The sequence below is a fragment of the Gossypium arboreum genome, chromosome 3 (assembly GCF_025698485.1).
Source record: "Gossypium arboreum isolate Shixiya-1 chromosome 3, ASM2569848v2, whole genome shotgun sequence".
Classification (NCBI taxonomy): Eukaryota; Viridiplantae; Streptophyta; class Magnoliopsida; order Malvales; family Malvaceae; genus Gossypium; species Gossypium arboreum.
In genome coordinates this window covers 92,336,700-92,344,425 of record NC_069072.1, presented here as the reverse complement: position 1 = coordinate 92,344,425, position 7,726 = coordinate 92,336,700, and the positions used below count along the sequence as shown (strand labels likewise).

At 33.7% G+C, this 7,726-nt stretch overlaps 1 non-coding gene across 1 annotated transcript; it reads left to right on the top strand.

Annotated features, from left to right (window-relative positions):
• Window positions 1-5,023: 5,023 nt before the first annotated feature.
• On the top strand, window positions 5,024-5,129 carry LOC128291145 (small nucleolar RNA R71). The gene has a single exon (XR_008280921.1). It is a non-coding gene; the product is annotated as a small nucleolar RNA R71 (small nucleolar RNA).
• Window positions 5,130-7,726: the final 2,597 nt, after the last annotated feature.

Genomic DNA, 7,726 nt, shown 5'->3' with positions numbered 1-7,726 from the left:
GTGGCTTGACTAGTTTGCTTTGTCTTTGTTCTTTGTTGTTCTCACAGACCAAGGCTTCTATGAACACTAAATTGCTGCTCCAAAATGGCTAATGAATAACCCTTTCCCAAGGGGATAAATTGGCACAAGAGCAAGGGATGTTGGAAAGGAAAATGAAAGGAGAAAGTGAAAGAAGAGAGAAGAGATGTGAATAAATTGAGGGTGTGTTTCAAATTATCAGCTTAAGGGGATTTTTATAGATGAAGAGGGCTGCTAAAAATAGCTAAAATTAGCAGCCCAAGAGCCCTCCCTTGGCCAGCCACACATGTGGCATGTTTGATGATTTCAAACTTGCTAAATTAAGCTTGGGGAAAATCTAGAAAGCCACCAATTTTGGAGGGGTTTGAATGCAACTTGAACAAGTGTTCGAGGCCCTCTTTGCAAGCTTAAATAATCAGCTAATAAGCTGATTTGACTCAGCTCTTGGGACGGTTTTCGGCTGTCCATTTCTTGGTTGGTTTAGTTCACTCGGTTCGATTCAATTAGACCACTTTTTCATAATTAATTAATAATAATTTATTAACCCAAATTAAATTGGATATAAATTAAAATTAATTATATTATGAATTAATGCATATAATTTTGGACCATCTTAGGCTGAAATTTAGTTCACCTCGGTGCTTCAAATTACTTCTCAATTTTGTGCTTCTAGTAGTGTCTGCCGAGCCATTTTTCGCCCTTTGTGCAAATCTATCGAAAATAACCAAAATTCATCAAAAATAATTATAAAATTAACTAATATTCAACATGTTCATATTTTAAGTGAACTATAATTATTTTATAAAAATTGATTATTTTTCGATAAGAATTTTATCAAAAATATATGATTTTAAGTTAAAAAGGGTATGTAAAAATGCGTAAATTTCCGTGTTTCCACACCCCCAAACTTAATTCATTGCTCGTCCTGAGTAATGCACAAATTTAAAGAGAAATTATCGGAAACACCTTTGAAAAACTCCTTCAGAACAACATTCTTCCCAACAATCATGAATTTGGTATACTTATGCTCAAAAAAACAAGAAATTTGTTATTTAAGCTACTTGTGTATACATATCATTCAAATTAATCTCAATCATTCTTATGATAGCAAAAATTAGACTAAATGCTTCCTAATAAAGTCATGTTAAACCTTACCAATTTAATTTTAATCCCTTATTCAAGATTAAGTTGCAATCATTAAGTTTAACTTATGCCTTCATATGTTGAACGTAACAATTTCTCTCCACTAATATAGGTAGCATTGGAACTTGAATCAATATGTCTTTAACAAGGTTGTAACATGGTTGGGCTTAGGGGTAGGTAGAAGATAGATAATTTTAGGCTAAAAACCCTAGACTCAGCTTGCATCAGTCCTTCGAAATAATTACCTTCAATACGTCAACTTTCTTTGCTTTCACATGCTCTTTTGTACATTTTATTTTAAGAACTCATGCTTTTTTTTCACACGAGCATTTTACTGAATGTACTAGAATTTTAGAGCATTTTATACTCCTTTTCAACTCCCCCAAACTTAATTTCAAATAATACTTTGAATAGTACTGAGTCTAGTGTTTGGTACAATTTTAAGATAGTTAAGAGAGAAGTGATGGCTAAATTTGCAAGGGTTCAAATAAAATTAGGCCATATAGTCTCAAAGTGAGGTTTCAAAGGATAAAAATTTCATCATGGTTGGCTTGAAAGGCTCAAACATTCCAAACAAAAGTTGCCTAAATCATTTTCAATGTTCCATGCTTCCTAGGATTTCACGTCAAGAAACTACTAAGTCAATTCTAAAGACTTAAACTTTCATGCATTTCTAACTTTCCTAAGGAACTAAAAATTTTATGGTACGATTTGTATGCTCCATTAAAAATACATTCATGTCATTATTAAGCTAACATAATAATTATTGAAAAATTTCGAACTTTATTTATAGAGAAGTTTAGCATACTTAACAACATTTAAAATTTATTGAACAAAATATATCCTAATCATAATTAAAAGAAAAATCTTATTCTGAGTAGAAATAATTTCAATTTTTCGGTCCCCACTACTTAAGATGAACAATGTCCTCATTGTTTAAAAGTGAATAGATACTATACACCAGGTAGGATTCTAGAAAAGAGGAGGTGAGTCAAATTGACTGCTTAAATACTAAACTCTTTCTAGATCCAATTTTAGACATATATATACCTATTGCCACACTTTATGCTTTGCGATTTGTTCATTTTTATTCATGTTTCCATCTTTTGCTTTATTATGCGAAAATAAAATTCCTAATTAAACATAATCCTAAAATGACCTAAGAACAGAAATAAAATAAAGTCAAGATCCCCACTTTATTTATTTGCAGATCCTTCTGAATTCGACTCATCTTTTGCTCCATGATCTTTGTTTTTGCATGAATCGCTTTGCTCCCTCTTCGATAGTGGACTCCATGGTTCAAATTTGAAATCTGGTGACTCAGGTACAAAAATAAATGGGTCATTGTATATTTTTATAAAAGCGCTTCCCACAGAGTCATCCCTTATTTTTGAATATCTCCAATAAGCTTGTTGCTGCCACTGCATGTGTTGCATCATAACCATTATTCCAAACTATTGACTTTGTAGAATGGTGCTAGATAAAGGGACTCTTAGTGCCAAACTTAGAAAATTTGTTAAGGGTGGTTTCAGTTTTGGGCAGGTGGGTGTGTAGCTGAGGGTAAGGTTTAGAGTTGAAAAGGGTGACAATTTTAAGGATAGTTTAGTTGTGGTAGTTGGTGACTTCGAATGAAGGTATTTGGGGTGGTGATTCAGGGAGTTAAGGACTACAACATTAAGGGGTTAAGTGAGATGCACTATTGGGCTACTTGGGAGTGGTGGTGTAGTAAGGTAAGGGCTATAGGTTTGTGCAGAAAAGGGTTGAATATTTCCCTTCTTAGTAGTGTTTTAAGCCCAAAGGCAGCTCTTTTTTGGATCCTAGGCTCCTATACTGAAAATAAACTAAAAAAAACTCAAAGAAATTTGTGCTTGGGTTAAAAGTTAACCCTTTATTTAACAAAACAAATACTTAAATTCTTTGAGCTAATTAGAAAAATATTTTTTTGAAAAATTACATTAAATTAAACACCCAGGAAAGACTAGAGAGGTCACGGATGGTCCTGCTTAAGTCCCAATCTCCTAGACAGAGTTTTAATTAATGTAATGAATGAAAGAAACTTTTATCTAAGTCTACCATTTTATTCAAAAGAGGAAAAAAAACTAAAAATATAAAATAATGATAGAGAAAGTGAAGAGAACTCTCTCCATTTTATTTAGGATCATCATTGACCATGGTGGTGTCAAATGGCCATTTGTCATACCAACCATAATCATCTAGGAAGTAATCATATTCTTTCCCATCAAATTTGTCCAACATCTTAATAGGGAAAGAAAACTCATAATGACCTTTCCTGGTGGCGTTGTTTAACTTCCTGTAATTCCTACAAATCCTCCAACTTGTGAATCGAATATGTGAAATAATCCATCTAGTACCTTTCTTGTGCCTTTCCAAAATCACAAGTGCCTTTTCTTATTGATCTTTGGTGAACTCAACTAAAATAATGACAGGCAAAGTTGAAGACAGACCCAAATAGTCATATTTCAAATGAAAAGACAAAATCTTTAGTTCCAATTTAGTTGGCTCTTCAATCAACACTTTTTGTTGTGTGTACTCCCGAGATAATAACTCTAATGATTCCAGTAGAACTTCCTGAGTGAATCCCTTCGTTTTAGCTTCTAACAAAGCCAAACATTCCTCGTCTTCATCATCACTTGGCGAATCCGCTAGCAGAATGCATTCTAACGGATCATCTATAGAATTGAGCTCCAACTCTGAAGAAGCCAGTGATTCCATCTTGGAAATAGTAGAATAGTCTTCAACTACATCTGGGGATTTAGCAGCATCGATGTTATTAAAAGTCACCTTGTTATTAAAAAATTTCTTCAATTGAGTATCTCATTGCTACTTCTGGAGTCATTGAGGATATGGAAATTGTGGAATCTTAGCTTTAATTGGACAACTCTTCTATGGAAATTTTTCTACAATTGACAAGGGGGTTAGATAATCAGAACTAACTGGTTTAGAGTTTACCTCATCAAGGACAACTGAATCTAACTTTTGTGATACAGGAGTTTCAACACGTCGTTGAACTTCCTCTTTGTCTTGAGCTAGAATAAGCTCATCTTGAACCTCAACCACATTGGGTTCTAATGTCTTTCCACTTGGAAAAAGACTATTTTGCAATGTTTTTTGCCCAAAATTTTTGGATTTTCTGTGTCGCTTGGCCAAATACCTTGGGGTTTATTTCGAAGTTCATTGGTTAGCGGACCCATTTGATTATCCAGATTTCTTAAAGTGGTATTATTCTTCGCTATGTATGCCTTTAGCAGATTCTCAAGATCACTTGAAGATTTAGTTCGTGGGGGTTGTTGCACTTGTAGAGAATATTCCGACGGATAATTTGGTCGAAATGGCATAACAGAGTCGCTATGGTACGCCTATTGATTACTCCATGTAGAAATTGGATGATTCTGCCATGAAGAGTTGTAAAAATTTGATTGCAGACCAATTCCAATTCTAATTTCCCATGTAATAATTTGACTCTTGATTCGATGGGAAATTTTCAAAGAAATGACCATCTTTATAGCATTCATAAGAAATATTCTTGAATTGGTTCAATTGCCGACCTATTAGATTTCCATTGAAACCATTAACAATTATGTTCTTAAGCATAGAAGACATAGAGGATACCTGGGCTGCTAAAGAAGCAAGTGTGTCCACTTTATGTACTTCTGCTGCTCGTCTTTCTAAGGCTACTCAGTTGGTTGGCCACTGATAGTTATTGCTGGAAATTCTTTCAGTAATCTCATAAGCATCGTTATAAGACTTAGATAGAAGGGCTCTATTTGTCGAAGCATCCACCATCATTCAAGTATGAATATTGAGACCAATATAGAAAGTCTCCATTTTAACGCAGCAAGGAATGTCGTGATGAGGGCACTTTCGTAGTAACTCCTTGAACTGCTCCCATGCCTCATATAAAGATTCTTCATCAAGTTGCTGAAATGAAGTGATTTCATTTCGAATCTTGGCAGTTGAAGATGGAGGGAAATATTTCATTAAGAAACGTTCAACCAACTCTTGCCATGTAGTTATGGAACCAGACGGTAGGGAGTTCAACCACGCTTATGCTCTATCTCTTACAGAGTACGGAAATAATCTCAGTCTCAAGGTGTCTTCAGTCACCTCGACTAGTTTAAATGACTCACTCACTTCCATGAATAGCCGATGATGAAGATGTGGATCTTCAGTAGGAATCCCACTAAATTGACTCATATTTTGATACATTTGGAACATGACCAGCTTCAGCTCGAATTGTTGTGCCTTGATTTTGGGTCTCCTTATAATCAGATTGAGCTCGTTGAATAGAGGAATGGCATATTGTTGAATGGCATAGTTTTTATCATCGGCAACAATGATCAGATTGTAAGGATTATATACTCAGATTGAGCTCATTGAATAGAGGAATGGCATATTGTTGAATGGCATAGTTTTTATCATCGGCAACAATGATCAGATTGTGAGGATTATAAATGAATGTTCCTACTGGATTTTCAAAATTCATATCTTCAGTCCTTCGTCGGCTCGCTTGTCTTCTCCTCTGCTAGAAAGTCCATTCAATTTTAGGGTTTACAAGAAGTAAGTCAAAAATTTGATCAATACTCATAAACACCTGAAACAAAAAAAAATGGAATTAAAATTTAACAGAAAAAAATAGACCAAAATGCAAAATTAACGATTTCACAAATAATGTCTTTTAAAACAGTCCCCGGCACCGGTGCTAAAAGCATGAAATGATGGGAATGTACAAGAGTACACAATCACAACAAGTAATAAAGTGACAAGCAAATATTGAGTTATCATACCCACAGGGACTGTGAAAAGGATTATTTATGAATGCAATTTAAAACACTTTGGTGATGAAAAAATATTTTGTTTTGAAAAGGGTGATTAAGAAAAATACGATTTTAAACTAAATAAAAATAAAAGTTCTAATGCACGATTTTAAATATGATTTAATCAAGATGACATAATTGTGTTGATTTAATTATATTTCTTTAGCTTAGAATTATTAAGCTCATGCTTATGCTATTACGAATAAATTCACGGCAAGTCAGTAATTTGCTAACTTATGAATATATTCACTTATACAAATCCATTCATCTCTTAACATATCCCTATGCTAATTCAAACGACTAAACAGATTTTAATAAGCAAACATGTTATGGCACATACACACTCATTAAATTGAACTAATCTCTTGCATATCCCTATGTCAATTCAAACAATTAATAAAATCTAATAAGCACATAAAAGACTATGTGAGGTAACAACGTATCCTTACCTTGAAACAATTTAATCACAATAATCTTGCAAGTTATGCAAGGCAAGTGTATCACCAGATAGGTTGCTAATTTAATCTTCAGCTACCTTAGAAGAATAAACATGCACTGATTAAGTATTGCATCCATTAATTACAATTTCAATCCGTTTAAATAATTAATTCATTAGTTACCTAACAATTATAATGCAAGAATAACTTAGGCATGATTTTACTTAATCAAACATTTTACTGAGGCCTATAACAACATAAACACAATTTAAATAATTTAAGAAGATGAAATGCAATCAAACCAACACGAATTAAATTCAAGCTAAGCTGATTCAATTAACCATTCCAACAACATAAATATTCATAGATATGTTCATCATAACAACAACAAAAATTAAAGAGATAGGGAATAAGAATCAAATTCGGTGTTTCTTCGTGGCTTGACTAGTTTGCTCCGTCTTCGTTCTTTATTGTTCTCACCGATCAAGGCTTCTATGAACACTAAATTGCTGCTCCAAAATGGCTGAAGAACAACCCTTTCCCAATGGGAGAAATCGGCACAAGAGCAAGGGATGTTGGAAGGGAAAATGAAAGGAGAAAGTGAGAGAAGAGAGAAGAGATGTGAATGAATTGAGGGTGTGTTTCAAATGATCAGTTTAAGGGGGGTTTTTATAGATGAAGAGGTCTGCTAAAAATAGCTAAAATCATTAGCCAAAGAGCCCTCCCTTGTCCGGCCACACATGTGCCAAGTTTGATGATTTTCAGACTTGCTAAATTAAGCTTGGGGCAAATCTAGAAAACCACCAATTGTGGCGGGGTTTGAATGCAACATGAACATGTCTTCGAGGGCCTCTTTGCAAGTTTAAATAATCAGCTAATAAGCTGATTTGGGTCAGCTGTTGGGACGGTTTTGGGCTGTCATTTCTTGGGCAGTTCGGTTCACTTGGTTCGGTTCAGTTGGACCACTTTTTCAAAATTAATTAATAATAATTTATTAACCCAAATTAAATTGGATATAAATTAAAATTAATTATATTATGAATTAATGCATATAATTTTGGACCATTTTAGGCTGAAATTTATTTTCACCTCGGTACTTCAAATTGCTTCTCAGTTTTGTGCTTCTAGCAATGTCTGCAGAGCCATTTCTCGCCCTTTGTGCAAATTTGTCGAAAATAACCAAAATTCATCAAAAATAATTATAAAATTAACTAAAATTCAACATGTTCATATTTTAAGTGCACTTTAATTATTTTATAAAAATTAATTATTTTTCGACAAGAATTTTATCGA